Source organism: Heptranchias perlo, chromosome 35 (assembly GCF_035084215.1).
Source record: "Heptranchias perlo isolate sHepPer1 chromosome 35, sHepPer1.hap1, whole genome shotgun sequence".
Classification (NCBI taxonomy): Eukaryota; Metazoa; Chordata; class Chondrichthyes; order Hexanchiformes; family Hexanchidae; genus Heptranchias; species Heptranchias perlo.
Genome location: NC_090359.1, coordinates 10,620,298 through 10,640,980, shown reverse-complemented (window position 1 = coordinate 10,640,980; position 20,683 = coordinate 10,620,298). Strand labels below are relative to the sequence as shown.

At 46.8% G+C, this 20,683-nt stretch overlaps 2 long non-coding RNA genes and 1 other non-coding gene across 3 annotated transcripts in view; all 3 read right to left on the bottom strand.

The window, feature by feature from the left end:
- The window catches only part of LOC137302033 (uncharacterized), a 53,381-nt gene extending 42,520 nt beyond the window's left edge, over nt 1-10,861 (bottom strand). Inside the window, exons 1-2 of the long non-coding RNA XR_010958403.1 lie at nt 10,531-10,861; nt 3,910-3,999 (exon numbers count right to left, since the gene is read on the bottom strand). This is a non-coding gene — a long non-coding RNA (uncharacterized lncRNA). The remainder of the gene's footprint in view (nt 1-3,909; nt 4,000-10,530) is intronic.
- Nucleotides 1-14,985, bottom strand: part of LOC137302350 (uncharacterized) — a 413,555-nt gene extending 398,570 nt beyond the window's left edge. Inside the window, exons 1-2 of the long non-coding RNA XR_010958440.1 lie at nt 14,928-14,985; nt 14,721-14,855 (exon numbers count right to left, since the gene is read on the bottom strand). This is a non-coding gene — a long non-coding RNA (uncharacterized lncRNA). The remainder of the gene's footprint in view (nt 1-14,720; nt 14,856-14,927) is intronic.
- Nucleotides 14,986-18,843: 3,858 nt separating this feature from the next.
- On the bottom strand, nt 18,844-18,915 carry trnae-uuc (transfer RNA glutamic acid (anticodon UUC)). The gene has a single exon. It is a non-coding gene; the product is annotated as a tRNA-Glu (tRNA).
- Nucleotides 18,916-20,683: the final 1,768 nt, after the last annotated feature.

Sequence of the window (20,683 nt, the reverse complement as noted above, 5' to 3'; positions counted from 1 at the left end):
CAGAAGTTTCCCCACCACCGAGGTTAAACTGACTGGCCTATTGTTGCTGGGTTTATCCTTACACCCTTTTTTGAACAAGGGTGCAACATTTGCAATTCTCCAATCCTCTGGCACCACTCCCATGTCTAAGGATGTCTGGAAGATTATGGCCAGTACCTCCGCAATTTCCCCCCTTACTTCCCTCAGCATCTTCGGGTGCATCCCATCCAGACCAGGTGACTTATCTACTTTAAGTACAGCTAGCCTTTCTAGTACCTCTTCTTTATCAATTTTTAGCCCATCAGTATCTTAACTATATCTTCCTTTACCGAGACTCTGGCAGTATCTTCTTCCTTGGTAAAGACAGATGCAAAGTATTCATTTAATATCTCAGCCATGCCCACTGCCTCCATGAGTAGATCTCCTTTATGGTCCCTAATTGGCTCCACCCCTCCTCTTACTACCTGTTTACTGTTAACATGTCTGCAGAAGACTTTTGGATTCCCTTTTATGATGGTCGCTAGTCTATTCTCATACTCTCTCTTTGCCCCTCTTATTTCCTTTTTCACTTCCCCTCTGAACTTTCTATATTCTGCCTGGTTCTCACTTGTGTTATCGACCTGACACCTGTCATACACCACTTTTTTCCGCTTCTTCTTATTCTCTGTCTCCTTTATCATCCAGGGAGCTCTGGCTTTAATTGCCCTACCTTTCTCCCTCGTTGGAATGTACCTTGTCTGTACCTGAATCATCTCCTCTTTAAAGGCTGCCCACTGTTCAATTACAGTTTTGCCTGCCAATCTATGATTCCAATTTACCAGGGCCAGATCTGTTCTCATCCCACTGCAATAGGCCCTCCTCCAGAAAGGGATGGACTGCAGACAGAGTGATCTCGGGACAGGGCAAAACGTGGGGATTGCGCAGAAAATGTGTCCGAGAAATTAAAAAGAGAGCAGGGTCAGGCACAGAGAGAAAGAGAGAGGGTAAAAAGCGATTGATGGGAACGAGAGGGACGAAAAGAAATGGAGAGAGGGAGGGGTAAGGAAACAGAATGAGGTGGACACAGAGATGAGAACTTGGTTGGGAGTGGGAGGCAAATGAAGCAGGGGAAACAGGAATAGTGAGAGAGTCAGGAAGAGAAAGAGACAGGTACAGTCCGTGAGAGAGAGAGCGAGAGAGCGCGAGAGCGGCAGACAGACAGAGAGGCAGACAGACAGAGAGGCAGACAGACAGAGAGGCAGACAGACAGAGAGGCAGACAGACAGAGAGGCAGACAGACAGAGAGGCAGACAGACAGCATGTTGCAGGTCAGCCATTCTTTAAGATTATCTCAGCTATTTTGATTCACAGATTATTCATTTTATTGAGCGACAGGGCATTTATTATTGAATGGCAGGGGATCTCATTTGCTAAATCAGTTGATCCATTTTCTGCAGCAGATCATGTGCAGTGTCCAGAGTAACACTTGGCTCAATCGGTAGGGTGACAGGATCTGGGATTTAGTTGGGAGGATCTACAATTTTGCTTCCAGTGCATGGAATGTAGTTTACAGGGTCTGGGGTGGAGTTTCATTCTGTGTACGCTTTTGTAAAACATTTTGAAAACAATAGTGAGCGAGCCCCAGTTGGAGCGAGATGGAGAGTTTCATTAACCCAGTACGGGGTGTGTCAGCATCTGGAGATTTATTACAGTAAAGAGAGAGCAGGTCCCCAGTGACAGCAGGAGCAGAGTTTTATTAACACAGCACAGGGAGATTTCTTACACATTCCAACCCCTTACTGGTAAAGTCACCTTCAACGATTTGTGCACATATACCCCCAGATCTCTCAGTTCCTGTACCCCTTTTAGAGTTGTGCCCTCCAGATTATATTGCCTCTCCTTGTTCTTCCTACCGAAATATATCACTTCGCATTTTTCTGTGAAAAATGTCATCTGCCACTTGTTCACCATGCCACCAGCCTGACTGTATCCTCTTGAAGTTTATCACTATCCGTCTCACTGTTTACTTCCTTTCCAAGTGTTGTGTCTTCTGCAAATTTGGAAATTGTGCTCTGTACATCCAAGTCCAAGTCATTAATATATATGAAGAAAAGCAATGGTCCCAGCACTGATTCCTGGGGAACACTACTGTACACCTCCCTCCAGTCCAAAAAACAACTGTTCACCACTACTCTGTTTCCGATTCCTTAGCCAATTCTGTATCCATGTTGCTACTGCCCCCTTTATCCCATGGGCCGCAATCTTGATAAACCTATCATGCAGCACTTTATCAAACGCCTACTGAAAGTCCATATACACAACATCAACTGCATTGCCCCCAACTACCCTCTCCGTTATCTCATCAAAAAACTCTATCAGGTTAGTTAAACACGATTTGCCTTGAACAAATCCGTGCTGGCTTTCCCAAATCAATCCACACTCATCCAAATGTCTGCTAATTCTGTCTCAGATTATCGTTTCTAAAAGTTTCCCCACCACTGAGGTTAAACTGACTGGCCTATAGTTGCTGGGTTTATCCTTACACCCTTTTTTGAACAAGGGAGTAAAATTTGCAATTCTCCAGCATCACCCCCCGTATCTAAGGATGTTTGGAAGATTATGGCCAGTACCTCCACAATTTCCACTCTTACTTCCCTCAGCAACCTAGGATGCATCCCGTCTGGACCGGGTGACTTATCTATTTTAAGTACAGCTAGCCGTTCTAGTACCTCTATATCAATTTTTAGCCCGATATCTTCCTTTGCTTAGACACCAACTCCTCTCGTCCATCGTCCAGCTGGGTGGGACTGCGCTCGCCTGGTTCCAATCTTATCTATCCAGTTGTAGCCAGAGAATCTCCTGCAATGGCTTCTTTTCCCACTCCCAGACCGTCAATTCTGGAGCACCCAAGGATCTATCCTTGGCCCCCTCCTATGTCTCATCTACATGCTGCCCCTTGGCGACATCGTCCGAAAACACAATGTCAGGTTCCACATGTACGCTGACGACGCCCAGCTCTACCTCACCACTACCTCCCTCGAACCCTCCATTATCTCTGATTTGTCACACTGGTTGTCCAACATTCAGTACTGGATGAGCAGCAATTTCCTCCAACTAAATATTGCAAAGATCGAAGCCATTGTCTTCGTTCCCCACCACAAACACCGTTCCCGAGCCACCGACTCCATCCCTCTCCCCGGTCACTGTCTGAGGCTGAATCAGACCATTCATAACCTTGGTGTCCTATTTGACGCTGGGATGAGTTTCCGACCACATATCTGCTCCATCACGAAGTCCAGCTACTTCCTCCTCCATAACATCACCCGTCTCCGTCCCTGCCTCAGCTCATCTGCTGCTGAAACCCGTATCCATGCCTTTGTTATCTCTAGACTTGACTATTCCAATACTCTCCTGGCCGGCCTCCCATCTTCCATTCTCCATAAACTTGAGCTCGTCCAAAACTCCCGTATTTTAATTCGCAGCAAGTCCCGTTCACCCAAGACTCCCGTGCTCGCTGACCTACATTCATTCCTGGTCCAGCAACACCTCGATTTTAAAATTCTCATCCTTCATTTCAAAACTCTCCATGGCCCTCACCCCTGCCTATCTCTGCAACCTCCTCCAGCCCTACAACCCTCCGAGAATTCTGCGCTCTCCAATTCTGGCCTCTTGTGCATCCCTGATTTTAATCGTTCCACCATTGGCGGCCGTGCCTTCGGCTGCCTAGATCCTAAGCTCTGGAATTCCTTCCCTAAACTTCTTCACCTCTCCACCTCTCCACCTCTCTTCCTTTAAGACGCTCCTTAAGCCTAACTCTTTGGCTAAGCTTTTGGTCACCCGTCCTAATATCTCTTTATGTGGCTCGGTGAAAAATTCTGTTTGATAATCACTCCTGTGAAGCACCTTAGGATGTTTTACTACATTAAAGGTGATATTGGCCAAGGTGCTTACCCAGAGGAAGGGAGGAACCATCACAGGCCGAGTCTCACTGGGCAGCTGTCCGACATCTCCGAGCGGCTGATTAGATTCCAGAATCTGTCACTGGAATACAATAGGACTATGTTTGAGCCGATGATTATATTTAATTTGAATATATTTGTCATTAATGGCATTTGATTGATTTACTTTAACATTAAATTGTTCTTTTCTTTCCGCTCTTTACATGGATTAAATTCACTCACAATATCAGCTGCCAACTCCAGTTTGTGAGGGATATCAAGGACAATACTAAAGGTTTTTACAAGTATATTAAGAAAAAGGTGACTAAGAGTAACGTGGTCCCTGAAAGACAGACGCAGGTGATTATAGTAATTGAAAAGCAAGGAGGGTGAAGAATTCCAAAAATTCGTACAGGACAACTTTCTTAATTAGTATATTTCTAGCCCAACAAGGGAGGAAGCAGTGCTGGATCGAGTTTTAGGGAATGATGTAAGGCAAGTGGAGTGTATTTCAGTGGGGGAACATCTGGGTAATAGTGATCATAATATAATTTGGTTTGAAGCAGTTACGGAAAGGGACAAAGAAAAATTAAAGGTGAAAATATCCAACTGAAAGAGAGCCAATTTCAGTGATTTGAGAAGGGATCGAGCACAGGTGGACTGGAAACAAATACTGTGCAATGATGAGCAATGGCAGGTCTTCAAGGTGGAGGTAGTTCGGGTATAAACCAAGGATTTTCCCATAAGGAGGAAAGATACGGCATCCAAAGCTCGAGCTCCCTGGATGACAAAGGAAATAGAGCTTAAAATAAAACAGAAAAAGGTTTATGACCAATGTCAGGTGCAGAATACAGCACAAAACCAGGAGAGTTTGCAGGGGGTAAATTGAAAAGGATATAAGAAGGGCAAAGAGAGAATATGAGAAAAGATTCGCGGGTAACATAAATGGGAACCCAAAAATCTTTTATAAAAATATAAAAAGTAAAAGGATAAAAGAAATGGTGGGGCCGATTAGGGACAAAATAGGAAATCTGCTTGTGGAGGCAGAGGGCATGACTGAGGTACTGAATGAGGACTTTGAATCTGTCTTCACAAAAGAAGAGGGTGAAGTTAATGTCGCAGTAGAGGAGGAGGGAGTAGAGATATTGGATAGGATCAAAATAGATAGAAAGGAGGTGCTAAATAGGTTGGCATCACTCAAAGTGAACAAGTCCCCCGGTCCAGGTGGGATGCATCCCAGGTTGCTGAGGGAAGCAAGGGTGGTGATAGCAGAAGCTCTGTCCACAATCTTTCAATTCTCCTTGGATATGGGAGTGGTGCCAGAGGACTGGAGGATTGCAAATGTTACAACCCTGTTCAAAAAAGGAGAGAGGGATAAAACTGGTAACTACAGGCCAGTCAGTCTAATATCAGTGGTGGGAAAACTACTAGAGACCATTGTCAAGGACAAAATTAATTCTCACTTGGAGAGGCATGGGTTAATAAGGAACAGCCAGCACGGATTTCTTAAAGGCAAATCACGTCTGACTAACCTGATTGAATTCTTTGATGAAGTAACAGAGAGGGTTGATGAAGGTAGTGCAGTAGATGTTGTATATATGGACTTTCAAAAGGCATTTGATAAAGTGCCACATAATAGACTTATTTGGAAAACAGAAGCACATGGGATTAAAGGGACGGCGGTAACTTGGGTACATAATTGGCTAGGGGACAGGAGGCAGAGAGTCGTGGTGAACGGATGTTTTTCTGACTGGACAGAAGTACGCAGTGGGGTCCCCCAGGGGTCAGTATTAGGACCATTATTTTTCTTGTTATATCAAAATGACCTGGACTTGGGTTTTGGGAGCACAATTTCAAAGTTTGCGACCGATGCAGGACTTAGCAACGTAGTAAATTGTGAGGAGGATAGTAGCAGATTTCAGGAGGACATAGACAGACTGGTAAAATGGGCAGACACAGGGCAGATGCAATTTAAGACGGAGAAGTGTGAAGTGATGCACTTTGGGAGGAACAACACGGAGAGGCAGTATAATCTAAATGGGACTATTTTGAGGGGAGTGCAAGAGCAGAGGGACCTGGGGTACATCGTCACAAATATTTGAAGGTGGCAGGGCAAGTTGATAAGGTGGTTAAGAAAGGGTATGGGATACCTGGCTTTGTAAATAGGGACATTGAATATAAAAACAAGGAAGTCATGCTGAACCTTTACAAATCACTGGTTAGGCCTCAGCTGGAGTATTGTGTATAATTCTGGGCACCGCACTTTAGGAAGGATGTCAAGATCATGGAGAGGATGCAGAGGAGGTTTACCAGGATGGTACAAGGGATGAGGGACATCAGTTATGTGGAGAGGTTGGAGAAGCTGGGATTGTTCTCCTTGGAGCAGGGGTTAAGGGGAGATTTAATGGAGGTGTTAAAATCAAGAGGGGTTTTGATCGCGAGTTGGGAGAAACTGTTTCCTCTGGCAAGTGGGTCGGTAACCAGAGGTCATAGATTTAAAATAATTGGCAAAAGATCGAGAGGGGAAATGAGGAGAAGTTTTTTTTTCATACAGAGAGTTGTTAAGATGTGAAACGCACTCCCTGAAAGGGTGGTGGAATCAGATTCCATGGGAATTTTGAAGGGCAATTAGACATGTACTTGAAGAGGACGAATATGCAGGGTTATGGGAAAAGAGCTGGAGTGTGGGACTAAATTGGATAGCTCTTTCAAAGAGCTGACACAGGCACGATGGGCCGAATGGCCTCCTTCTGTGCTGTAAGTTTCTATGAAAAGTGAGTAAAATACTGTGAGGGAGTCTCGGAGAGCCCGCGTGGGAGAGAGGGAGGGAGTCTCGGAGAGCCCGCGTGGGAGAGAGGGAGGGAGTCTCGGAGAGCCCGCGTGGGAGAGAGGGAGGGAGTCTCGGAGAGCCCGCGTGGGAGAGAGGGAGGGAGTCTCGGAGAGCCCGCGTGGGAGAGAGGGAGGGAGTCTCGGAGAGCCCGCGTGGGAGAGAGGGAGGGAGTCTCGGAGAGCCCGCGTGGGAGAGAGGGAGGGAGTCTCGGAGAGCCCGCGTGGGAGAGAGGGAGGGAGTCTCGGAGAGCCCGCGTGGGAGAGAGGGAGGGAGTCTCGGAGAGCCCGCGTGGGAGAGAGGGAGGGAGTCTCGGAGAGCCCGCGTGGGAGAGAGGGAGGGAGTCTCGGAGAACCCGCGTGGGAGAGAGGGAGGGAGTCTCGGAGAGCCCGCGTGGGAGAGAGGGAGGGAGTCTCGGAGAGCCCGCGTGGGAGAGAGGGAGGGAGTCTCGGAGAGCCCGCGTGGGAGAGAGGGAGGGAGTCTCGGAGAGCCCGCGTGGGAGAGAGGGAGGGAGTCTCGGAGAGCCCGCGTGGGAGAGAGGGAGGGAGTCTCGGACAGCCCGCGTGGGAGAGAGGGAGGGAGTCTCGGAGAGCCCGCGTGGGAGAGAGGGAGGGAGTCTCGGAGAGCCCGCGTGGGAGAGAGGGAGGGAGTCTCGGAGAGCCCGCGTGGGAGAGAGGGAGGGAGTCTCGGACAGCCCGCGTGGGAGAGAGGGAGGGAGTCTCGGAGAGCCCGCGTGGGAGAGAGGGAGGGAGTCTCGGAGAGCCCGCGTGGGAGAGAGGGAGGGAGTCTCGGACAGCCCGCGTGGGAGAGAGGGAGGGAGTCTCGGACAGCCCGCGTGGGAGAGAGGGAGGGAGTCTCGGAGAGCCCGCGTGGGAGAGAGGGAGGGAGTCTCGGAGAGCCCGCGTGGGAGAGTTTGAGCGGTCGGGTGGGAGGGAGAGAGAGGAAGAGAGGGTTTGTAAGAAGGGGAAAGAGAATATGGGAGAGAGGGTTTGTCAGAAGGGGAAAGAGAATATGGGAGACAGGGAAGAGAAACTGTCTGTGTGTAAGACAGAGAGGAAAGGGGAAGAGAGTCTGTTTGTGCATGAGAAGTAAGGGATAGAAATGAGAAGTTGGAGAGAAATGAGAGAGAAAGGGTAAAGGACAGAAAACTGGGAGTTGTGATTAACAGATGTTTCTTGCATTGGAAGGGTTCAAACCGTGGTGATCCCCGGGGTCAGTGTTGGCACCATTGCTTTTCTCAATATCTGTGGATAGAAATGATCTGGACCTGGGTGTTGGAGGCACAATGTCAAAATTTGCAGCTGCCACAAAGATAAGGAGTGAGATTAACCATGAAGATGATTGTCAGCAACTTCAGGAGGAGGCAGACAGGTGAGCAGTTTGGGCAGGTAGATGTCAGATGGAATTTAATGGGGAGAGATGTGAGGTGAGGAGAACAAGGAGAGGAAATAGACACTATACTGTAAAACTGTAAAAGGAGTAGAGGAGCAGAGAGATTTCGGGATTCAGATACACAAATCTTTAAAAGTGGGAGGACAAGTTGATAAAGCTGTTTTACAAAAACCCCCATGGGATCCTAGGATTTATAAATAGGAGCATAGAGTATAAAAGGAAAGAGTTAATGCTACACCTGGACAAATCATGGGTTAGGCCACAGTCAGAATATTGTGTCCAGTTTTTGGTGCATTACTTCAGTAAGAATGTCGCGGCCATGGAGAGGGGCAGAAGAGATTCACTAAGATGATCCCAAGGATGAGAGTCTTCACATAACTTTTCATGACAGCAGAGAAGTTTAAATAAGATCAGAGAGAGGGGATCAAAATTATGAGGGGGTTTTGATAAAGTAAATGAGGGCAATCTATTTCCACCAGTACGGGTACAGGAGCACAGTGGTTATGTTACTGGACTAGTAATCCTCGAGGCTCAGACTAATATTCCGGAGTCATGAGATCAAATCCATAGGAGCTGGGAAATTTAAATTCAATTAATTAAATAAAATTTGGAATAGAAAAAAAACTAGTATCAGTAATGGTGGCCATGAAACTACCAGATTGTCGTAAAGACCCATCTGGTTCACTGATGTCCTTACCCAGTCTGGCCTATATGTGACTCCAGACCCACAGCAATGTGGTTGATTCTTAATCGCCCTCTGAAATGGCCCAGCAAGCCACTCAATTGTTCAAGACAGGTGGCACACCACCACCTTCTCAAGGGCAACTGGGAAGGGTAATAAATGCTGGCCTTGCCAGCGATGCCCACATCCCAGTTCGTGAGTCGGTAACTGGAGGGCATCAAATTAAGAGAGGTTGGTTTTCTTTTTGATGCAGAGGGTTGTTCGGACAATGGAATGTCTGACCAGAAACAATGAGGGAAGCAGAATTTAAAAGGGAAGTGAATCAATATCTGAAGAAGAAAATCTTGAAAGATCTTGAAAGGCCTTCGATAAGGTACCGCATAGTAGACTCATGACCAAGGTCAGAGCTTGTGGAGTCAGGGGACAGGTAGCAGAATGGGTAGCAAGCTGATAACAAAACAGAAAACAGAGAGCAGGGGTTAATGAGAGTCACTCAGACTGACAAAAGGTGGGAAGTGGTGTTCCACAGGGATCGGTGCTGGGAACACTGTTGTTCACCATTTGCATCAACGGTTTGGACTTGGGAATCGGAAGAACAATTTCAAAATTTGCAGACAAATTGAGGGATATAGTTAATAGTGAAGAGGACTGCGATAAAATACAGGAAGACATTAATAAACTTGCAGAATGGGCGTGTAATTGGCAAATGATTTTCAATATAGACAAGTGTGAGGTGGTACAAATTTAGTTGGAAGAACAAGGAGGCCACATACTTCCTGTATAATAAGAGTCCAAATGGGATAGAGGAGCAAAGTGGGGTCGAGGGGTAGATACACAAATCATTAGATGTAGTGACTCAGGTTCATAAGGCCATAAAAAAGCAAACAAAGCACTGGGGTTCATTTCCAGAGGAATAGAACTGAAAAGCAGGGAAGTTATGTTAAACTTGTATAGAACCTTGGTTAGACCACACTGAGTACTGTGCACAGTTCTGGTCTCCATGTTACAAAAAGGATGTAGAGCCACTGGAGAAGGTGCAAAAAAGATTGACAAGGATGATACAAGAACTGAGAGGTTATAACTATCAGGATAGACTGAACAGGCTGGGGCTCTTTTCTCTGGAAAGGAGAAGGCTGAGGGGTGACCTGGTGGAGATCTTTAAAATTATGAAGGTGTTTGATAGATGAGACATCGAGATGTTTCCACTTGTGGGGGAGACCAGAACTAGGGGCCATGAATGGAAGATAGTCACTAATAAATCCAGTAAGGAATTCAGGAGGAACTTATTTACCCAGGGAGTGGTTAGAATGTGGAACTTGCTAACACATGGAGTAATTGAGGTGAATAGCATAGATGTATTTAAGGGGAAGCTAGATAAGTACATGAGAGAGAAAGGAACAGAAGGATATACAGATAGGGACAGATGAAGAGAGGTGTGAGAGGGGCTCGTGTGGAGCATAAACACCGGCACAGACCAGTTGAGCCGAATGGCCTGTTTCTGTGCTGTAAATTCTATGTAATTCTAAATGGTCCATAAATACGGAGAATAAAAGTGGGCCCAGCACTGACCCCTGGGGTAACCACTTCCAACCCTTCTCCAATCTCAGCAACTCCCATTAACCCGGACCCTCTGTTTCCGGTCCCCAGACAACTTTCTCCCCACACTGTTCCATTTCCTTTTAAACAGCCCACCTGAACAGACTGGACATTACCCCGGGGATTCCCCCAGTTACCTTCACACCGTTGCTCGCCATGTCCCTAATTTCACTTGACATCCTTCACAGTCTCATCGAATTGTCTTGGTGCCTCCCGGCCGTGTGAACATCCAAAGAGGTTTCCAGTCGGCCTCAAGTATTTTCCAGCAGATTGATTCAAATCCGGTGCGGTTTTCCTCAATACTCCTGGAAGTTCAGGCACGAATTCTCCTGTGGAAGAAAGTCACATCGTGTTACGGGACGGAAGAATTAACGACCCTTCTGAAGTACTCGGTGTCGGCCTTGGCTCATTTGTATCACTCTCTCAACTCTAGAATCATAAAGATTGTCGAATAAAGCTCCCCTCCAGAGACCTGAGCACAAAATCTCGGCTCACACTCCAGTGCAGTACTGAGGGAGTGCTGCACTGTCGGAGGGGCCGTCTTTTCCACGAGCCATTAAACCAGTCCGGCCCCTCAGGTGGATGTAAAAGATCCCACTACACTATTCGAAGAAGAGCAGGGGAGTTCTCCCCGGTGTCCTGGCCAATATTTAATCCTCCACCAACACCTATAAACAGATTATCTGGTCATTTATCACATTGCTGTTTGTGGGATCTTGCTGTGCACAAAATGGCTGCCCACATGACAACAGTGACCTCATTTCAAAAGCCCCCCATTGGCTGCGAGGCTTTGGGTCGTCCTGAGGATGTGTCAGGCGCTGGAGAAATGCAAGTTCCCCCTCCCCGGGGCCGCCCTCCGCTCTAATCCCATTGCCCGTCTCTCGGTCCTGTCCCCGGGCTCGGGGACTCTCGGCCGGTCCAGGGCCCTTTAAGAGGGACGCGCCACACTGCGCATGTGCGCCGTTTATTTAAATCAAACCGCGCGATTCAAAGGAAAAGTGACGTCAGTTTCCGTCACAATAAAAACCGCTCGTTCTCAACCGAAAAAACGGAAAGTTTGTCTCGCGACACAACAGGAAGCGGCCGCTGATCCGGCGGGTGATGTGCGCATGTGCGAACATTCTCCCAGAGTGCAGCGCGGCCCGTCTCACAGATGGGGCCTTTTCTCCGCCGCTCTGCATTGTGGGAGATTCGGCCGCCATGACCGGCCCGGGTCACCGAGTTCATCCAATCACAGGTGAAGCTTCCCGGATTGGTGGAACCGACAGAGTGCAGGTGGTCTGTGGAGCGAGAGAATCTCTGAGAAGAGGGGCAGCCAATTGGGGAAATCACAGGAGGTGGTGACCGGTCATAAACCCAATCGGTGAATGACGGATTGAACCAAGGAAAGGAATGAAGAAACTCGACTGGGACCTGTGGGAACAGGCGGACTAATAAATTTAACCCGTGTCCAGTTCAGGTCACCACATTACAGGAAAGATGGGATTGGACCAGAGAGGGTCCAGAGGAGATTTACAAGGATGGTCCAGGACTGGAGAATTTTAGCTGTGAGGAAGGATTGGATCGGCTGGAGTTGTTTTCATTGGAACAGAGGAGGCTGAGGGGGGGATTTAATTGAGGTGTATAAAATTATTGGGGGCCACGCGGACTGCATCACTTCAAGAAGGCAGCTCACCACCACCTTCTCAAAGGCAATTAGGGATGGGCAATAAATTCTGGCCTTGCCAAAGACGCCCACATCCCATAAACAATTTATTTTGAAAAAGGTATTAAGGTCCTATTTTCCTCAAGAGAGAGGCCAATAACCAGGGGGCATATATTTCAAGTAATTGGTACAAGGATTAGAGGGGATCTGGGGATAATTTTTTTCACCCAGAGGGTGGTGTGGGTATGGACCTTACTGGCTGAAAGGGTGGTAGAGGCAGAAACCCACATCGCTTTTTAAAAGTACTTGGATGGGCACTTGAAGTGCCGTCACCGACCAGGCTGCGGACCATGACCAAGAGTGCGATTAGGCTGGAGAGCTCTTTTTCAGTTGGCACAGACACAATGGGCCGAATAGCCTCCTTCTGTGCTATAAATTTCTATGATTCTATAACTTCTAGGGTCAAATGTGACATGGCAAAAGATACATGTTTATGGTTCAAAAAAAATCTTTACAGAGAGGGAAGAAACAATGTAGAGTTCTGCCCGGAAGTGTTGTTGACACAGACTCCATGAATTATTTTAAATGGGAGTAGTATAAGGACCTTGGAACAGAGGAACATTAAATTGGATGAGGGGAAGAGAGGAAAATCACCTGTTTTTGTCCTGTAAGATCCTAAGCTTCATTGAGAATGAATTCTTGAAGCATTTCCACATGGTATTTTTTTGCAACATTGTAAAAATATCCCAAAGTAGTTCTCCTGGTGACCTGGCCACTTTGTAAAGTCTCCCTGAAATGTTTACATGTAAATCAGCCAATAGGCAGAAGAGGGTGGGATGGACCGACACTGCACTTTAATGTATTGTCATCTGTTGGGTTTAAAGTTTGCGAACACTATTTATCAATAGTGTGAGGAAGCTCAGAGTGAAAGTGAGGAGGGGCCGTCTGACTGCAGTTTCCACTGGAAGAAAAATCACCTTCAGCGTGTGCAGTGAGCAGAAATGAATTGCTATTGTTAAAAGTTCCCACTAACTTATTGTTATTCTACTTTAACAGAACGAGCCTGGATCTCCTGCTATGTTTAAACACTAAACTTCAGTGATGATAGCTCAAGTAAAATATTACCATGATTTGATTTAAATGGAGGAATGGTTTCCACCCGCCAAAGAATGTTGTCTGAAGCGAGGGTGTTTACTGCTAACAGCTCCCATCCTGTTTAATAGACCCCCTGAATGTCTGATTTACCAAAAAGAAAAACCCAGCTCAGTAAAGATAAACATTCTCTTATTAATCTGAATATTTTATGAACAAATTTCAGTATGTCACAAGGCAAGGGTGGCCCAGACATGGATTGGACCTAATTCACTGTAAAGTTATAAGAACACAGCCAGTTTAGCGACCAGGGGACATCACCGAAAAATTCGAATCAGGACTTTCAGGAGTTAAGTTAAGAGACACTTCGACACACAAAGAGTGGGAGAAGTTAGGAACACTCTTCCACAAATGGCAGTTGATGCTAGCTCAATTGTTAAATCTATTAACTCAGATTAAAATTTTATTAAGCAAAAAAGGTAAGTGACATGACTAAGGCAGGTACATGGAGTTATGTCACAGATCAACCATGATCTCATTGAATGGTGGACCATGCGCGAGGGGCTAAATGACCGACTCCTGTTCCTATGACCACCCCTCAAATACAGTAAATGAAACAATAATGTAATCTGAAAATAAGACTAACGACTTACAGTACAATCCCGAGGGCCTGTCGTGAGGAGAAGCTGAAGATAAAGAAACTTCAGTCTTCTCATAAGACAGGTGAAATTCAAATCCAGAGCTAAATCACAACCGCTGGGTTCCCCGTCCCTCACACTCTCACTGTGCCTGCACCAGATGGGCACAACATTGGCCCCTGTGTACATTAACCTTCACACTGGGCGTTTGAAATCTACCTGGAGTCCCAGCCCCACTAAACAAGAATGTTTACACCAGGGGCAGAGATCTTCAAACTTGGAAGAGAGTTGCAAGTCCACCGACTTTCAATCCTATTGGTGTTTGGACAATTAGCTCCAAACGGGAACATTTAACTGGAGTTTGGAGCCCATGTGGGGATTCAAGTGATCAATGCCCACAGAGCACCAAGGGAATGATTGGGCCATTAACCAGCTGGCACCAGTCCCTCAGGCCAGTCCCACTGTCCCTTCAGAGCTCAGTGACCTGCACAATGAGGGCCTGGCAAGCCTTCACCCATTGCTGCAGCCATCCCTGGACTGGGCCTGGATACACTATTACCAGCCATTCTGCCACTCTTACATGGACCCATTAAAACCCATTTCACTAACAGGAGGAACTGTGGAGGAGTGCAGAGTGTTACGAACAGTATTGAGCACCCATTGCATGCTGATTGGAGCCAGATAATGAAAAATGAGCAACCAGCCATTGGAAGATACAAGTGGTCACTGATTTATTGGTCATTTGATAACTAGTTGAACTGGGTTTGCTTGTGTTTCCTGTACAGGAACAAGGCGATCAAAGAAGCAGAGGTCAGAGAGACAGCGGTCACAGTCAGGGCCAAAATCAGGACCACCTCAGACTCCACACCTAAAAAAAAGGAACAAAAAAAAATTGTCAGTGAGTGAAAGAAATACTGAGGGGAAAATGGAAACTAGCAGTCGGCCAACTCACCACCTGGAAACCTCTCCTGCATCCTTTGCTCAACCTCATTAAGGGGCTCAATTGCCAGGTCTGTCACATCAGGATCCAGAATGACCAGGGGTCCAAGTGAGGCCTCACCCTCCCACTTCAATTCAGCATCACTCTCTGCAATATCAAACATTCCAGTTAGAGAGGGCAAAGGGTGACCTCCAACAATCAAGAGGATCAATGTCCTACCAGGTCCAGATACAAGATCCCTCCTTCCTCTGGAATCAGGTCGGAAATCCCTCGTGGCACCGCAGTTACCCAGATGACAACAGGCACAAACGTCATTGGTCAATTCTTCCAATGGGGTCCAGCTAAACCAGAGAATCCATTTATCAACCAGGTTGTCCATCATCCTTTAATACAACACATCCCTGAGTGAGAGAGGGAACTTACATATTCTGGAAAGTACAAGCTTTGTTCATGGAATCTCTCCGATCCACTGCAGCAACTTTCAGGTGACAGGTGATGAAAATCTGAGGGACACATTCAATACAAGTTGTTATTTCGTGACCTCCTCCCAACATGGGGAACCCAATGTTTGGCTTCCTCTTACCAAGGAACGGTCATCTCCAAAGAAGCGGAACGCATCCAGATCAAACTGGAGTTTGTCCAGCTCACGTTCACCTCTTGGCAACACAAAGGTTGAAAAGGAGTCCTCAGCTTTGCTGTCCAGGAGGCAACTGAAGAAAGATTTAAAAAATGAAAAAAAGTGAATTAAGTGAAACTATTGAGACATAACGAGCTGGAGAAAGCAGAGAGCTCCTTACCCATGGTAGTCAATGATGTTGTATCTTGGGGTGGAATCCTTGTCTGGGCTCAATGTAGCTGCACAGCTGTCAATGTAGAGCTTCAAGGGCATGTGGTTGGTCATTGAAACAGAGGCCTCAATGTGAATGAGGTCACCCAGGTAGTAGACAGTCGAGGTGCGCTCTGTCAGCCAGTCATCTGAAGTACAAGAGGACAAGGGTTGGAGACAGTGGGTGTCACTCCCAGTGGGAGACGACAGAAAAGCATTCCCCATCCACCCATCACATACCGTTCATAAGACGCAGTGAGAATGACAGAAGCCCTTCTCCAGACTTGGTCGAGCTGAATGGGATCCAGGTGGGCTTGATAGGGTTACTGCTCACATTGCCCTTCCTGAAAGGACAAGAGTGTAATTTCAGGACAATTTCAGAGAACTGAACCTGCTGTGGACCTGATATCCAATAGAGTAAAGATTCTTACCTAAAATAGTGGCACTCAATGGGAACCATGGCTCCATTAGTTCTCACAATGACAGATCCACGAGCATTTGGGGTGTGGTTCAGGTGGGTGCTGTAGACCAGGAAATCTCCAGCCATCTGAAAGGTTAAGGAATGAAGAGCTGCTCTCATTGGACAAAAGCTTTTTCTGGTCATTTTCCTGCCCTGTTCAGCAGCAGTTTGAGGGGTTTCAGCTGCTCCACCATTGGTTGAAGTTGCCTGGAGCAGCCTCTGTTACTCTGCTCAGTCCACCTTCCATTACAGGGGACTTCAGGCCTGCAGTCAGAAACCCTGAAATGATTGGCATGGCCAGATTTGATGAGCATTCTTTCCCATATAGAATAGAGCTTTCACCTTAAGGGGCTTCAAGTTACCCCTGATATGGAGCACAAAACACATCACTTTTAAACCTCATCTGTGTCCATGGAATCAAGGTGATTGGCAGGTGTAACAACCAAAAGTGGAGTTCCCCTTTAATACATTGTATCCAATTATTATTCCGCTTGTTTCATCTTTCAAGAGAAGTCTCAACAGGAACTTCCACATTGAACATTCATTGACTACAAGTTGAGGCAACAGGCCTGAATATCCACAGGAAGGAACAGAAAAGATAAATCAATTGAGGCACAAAAGAACAGAGTGATTTGGAGAAATGTAGGTGAAGGTTCAAGGTCAATAGAGTTGAATCTCAGAGTTGGAGTAGTAATGACCCATTTAAGAAAGATGCAGTCCTTCAGTGACAAGTTGAAGTTCTTTTTAAATATAAAGAGAAGATAGACATGTCAACATAAAGAAGTAGTTTCACACAGGGTGATATTTAACAGTGGGCAAGAATTTATACACAGATTTCATTCAGGGATCTCCTCAGTGGCTGGAGTTTCACCCAATGTTAATGAGTTCCAAGTGGGCAGTAATCGACACAGTTAAATTGGAGCAAGAGTTGAGGAATCACATTACCTGCAATCTGCTGCCACATTCATGGAGCCCATAGTCAAAGAGGACAGTGTGGTTGAGAGTAGATCCCAGTTGGCCGACAACCTGCTGTCCCCAGGGTCAGGTCAGCAGCTTTAATCAAGTGCCTGGTTCCAAATAAATCCATGTCTACCCTCACCAGCAGGTTCTGCTCTCCACACTGCACCATCACAGTCTGCAGTGGAGACAGACTTCTCCCCTCAGACACACTGAAATGGGAACCAAAGGGAGGGACTCTCTGGGGCACAGGGGTGGGTTTTACTCTTCTCCATGGAAATCTCTGGCCTCGAAACTGTTGCCAAGTATGAGAGCAACAAACCACTCCAACTAACACCAGCACTGGGAACAAACCTCTCACCACTAAACCCCCCATGATACCAAACAACTCAACGATCACTTTATCCACCAACCAGCACCTTTTATACAAAACCTGCAGCCACCTGATTCCAATTCAATGAGTCGCTGTTGTGATACGATTGGATGTCTTTCAGAAAAAAAACTCAATGTCTTTAGAATCCTCCTTCCATTCAATCACTTCCATTGTCCTATTTCATAAGTTTCTTTAGAAAAAAAAGAAAAGAAAAAAAGATGGAGATCGTGAGCAGTTCAACTGAGTGCAGAGATGCAGAGAGACACCAGCAGAGGGAGGTAGAGAGCGGTGTAACTGGGTACAGAGATGTGGAGATGCCGGTGATGGACTGGGGTTGACAATTGTAAACAATTTCACAACACCAAGTTATAGTCCAACAAATTTATTTTAAATTCCACAAGCTTTCGGAGGCTTCCTCCTTCCTCAGGTGAACGGTGTGGAAATGAAATTTTCTAATGCTTCGCATTTGAAAATCACAGAACAATGCCTGGTGATTACTGCCCGTTGCCAAGGCAATCACAGTGAGCAGACAGAGAGGTGTCACCGAAAAGGCCACCGAATATACAAACCCCCATGGGCTTCAATTTTGCCAACAAGTCTATTATGTGATACTTTATCCTCCCTTAATCTCTCCCTGAATAAAACTCCCCGACCCATATTCATGGCCACCCCCTCGAACTTGCCATCTCACGTGGCCTCTCTACTCCCGATCGTGTCAATCATGGATAAGGCACGGAAGGAGGCCATTCGGCCCATCGAGTCCATACCAGCTCTATGCAAGAGCAATCCATGTCGTCCCACTCCCCCAATGCACATCACAGAATGAACTCAGGAATCCCACGCCACTTTCTATGAGCGGTGACAGGCTGCGGTTATGGTGCAGACCGGGACCCAGGGTTGAGGCTGGGAGTGGCACAGTCTGGTTCATGACTCGCCGGGGGTGAGAGTAACACCAGGGAGTCAGGCTGGTGTTTCGAAGGGTGTGGGTTCCAGCTCCCGTTCCAGGACTGGGACACATGATCCAGACTGACTGTGTCGTTCTGAGAGGGAGCTGCATCGTGAGAGGTGCTGTCCTTTGAATGAGGTGTTTAATGGGGGTCCCTTCTTTCTGCTCCGAAGTGTAAAAGATCCCATGGCAATTTGTGAAGAGCCGTGTCTTGTTCCTTGTCTCATTGAGACTCTCAGTTAATTGGCCTGTTCTCTCCACAGATTCGGCCTGACTCGCTGAGTGTTTCCAGAATGTTCTCTGTGTGTTTCACTGAGACTCAGTTTTTACAGTAAATAATAAAATGATTGTAGTCAAACACTTGGCCATGAGCTGCTGAGTGACCTGTCGGGACATTGTTGCTTGCTTCCCTTCAGCTTGTGGGACTGGGTATTTAGTGCACTGTCCCTTTAAGAGCTGTGGTCCGTCTCACTTCTCAGTGTGATTGTGGGACTGACACAGAAGCGACGGAGGAAGCAGCAGCCACAGCCTGGACTGCAGGCAAATTGGGAGGCTGGGACTAAAAAGCTGTTATTCCCACACCGGGAGTCGAGCCCGGGCCGCCTGGGTGAAAACCAGAAATCCTCACCGCTAGACCACATGGGAACGGAAGGAAAAAGCACCAGGAAGGGCACTGAGATTACACCTAGAAGGTTTAATGGAGGTTCACGACTATGACAGGTTTTGATACAGCAAATAAGGAGAAACTGTTTCCAGTGATGGGAGGGTTAATAACCAGAGGACAGAGATTTAAGATCAATGGGAATGCACTGCCTGAAAGGGCGGTGGAAGCAGGTTCAATAGTAACTTTCAAAAGGGAATTGGATAAATACTTGACGTGAAAAAATTCACAGGGCTGTGGGGAAAGAGCAGGGGAGTGGGACTAACCCACTTCCTTCTGTGTTCATCCCTGGAAAAAAACTCTCCCCCAAGTCACTTACAACGGCACTTTCAAATTCCCAACTGTCCAGCCTTTGGCCCTCCATTCACCACGACATTTCTGCACCTACTGATTTGCTCAATCACACCCTCACCTCCACCTTTGATGCCCTTTTCCCCATTAAAACCATTACTCTCTCTCACCCTGGTCGATCCTCCTGGTACTGCCCTCATTTTCACTCCTGTGAGCCCAAGGGCGCGCAGACTTGAACATTTATGGTGGACAACTGGTTAACCATTCATCACCAGATCTGGCTGGACCACATAAAGCACTATCGGGTCCTGCTCTCCTCTGACAAAACTGCTCACTATTCCAGGATCATCCTGGAATGTAAAGATAACCCCCGGGCTTCTCTTCTCCACTACAAACCATCTTCTTACACTCCCCTCCCCCCTATCTTCTTAAACATCTCAATTAGATCACCCCTTAACCTCCAATACTCAAGGGAATAAAAGTCGAGTCCACAAGACCTGTCCTCATAGTTTAACCCTTTTAGCCCCGATATCATTCTGGTGAATCTGTTCCACACCCAGTCAAGGCCAATATGTCCCTCCTGGGGTACGGTGCCCAGAACTGAACGCATTTCTCCAGATGTGGTCTAACTAGGGCTTTATGCATCTGTATCATAATTTCCACCCTTTGTATTCCAGCCCCTTGAGATGAAGGCTCATTCCATTAATTATTTTTTGTACCTGTCCACTAGTTTTTAGTGATTTCTGGAGATGGACCCCTGAACCTCTCTGCTCCTCCATAGTTCCTAGTTTCTCGTCATTTAGAAAATACTCTGATTTATCTTTTTAAGGTTCTAAGTGGATTATATCTCACTTCCCCACATTGAACTCCATCTGCCACAGTTTTACCCTCTCATTTAATCATCAATGTCCCTTCGCTACTTCCTGCTCCCATCTACATTATTTACTGCGCCACCTAACTTGTTGGTTTAAGGGTGAAAACTGCCCTCCGCTTCACTGTAAGTGCAAGAGACAACTTTGTCGATGCCGTGTAGTGTCACAGACCGGCTCGTTGGACCTGCTCGTTTCATCTCATCTCATTTTCAGCAAACCGGAATATTCCTGAAATAGAGGATGGTGAATCACAGCTCGAGAAACCGATCCCCTCGACCAATGGGGACTGCGCCTTCCAACAAATAGGCATTGATGGGGCAAAGTGAGTCTGCTGCTCAGAAATAATACAGCACAGATCATCACTCGTGCAAGCTTCATACCCTTTAGTTTGGAAAAGTAAACTGATGGGAGTCAGCTGCTGTCGTGAATGGGTTTCCAAAACTCAAATCAAATGGATTTGTCCTGTGTTGTGAATTACTATTTGTCTGATTCAGGTCATCAGAGCAGTGGGGACTGCATTTTGTACATTCCGAATACCAATGCCCTGTCACGTGAGCCTGTCGTTCCATTCCCGTTCCAAGTCCTCTTT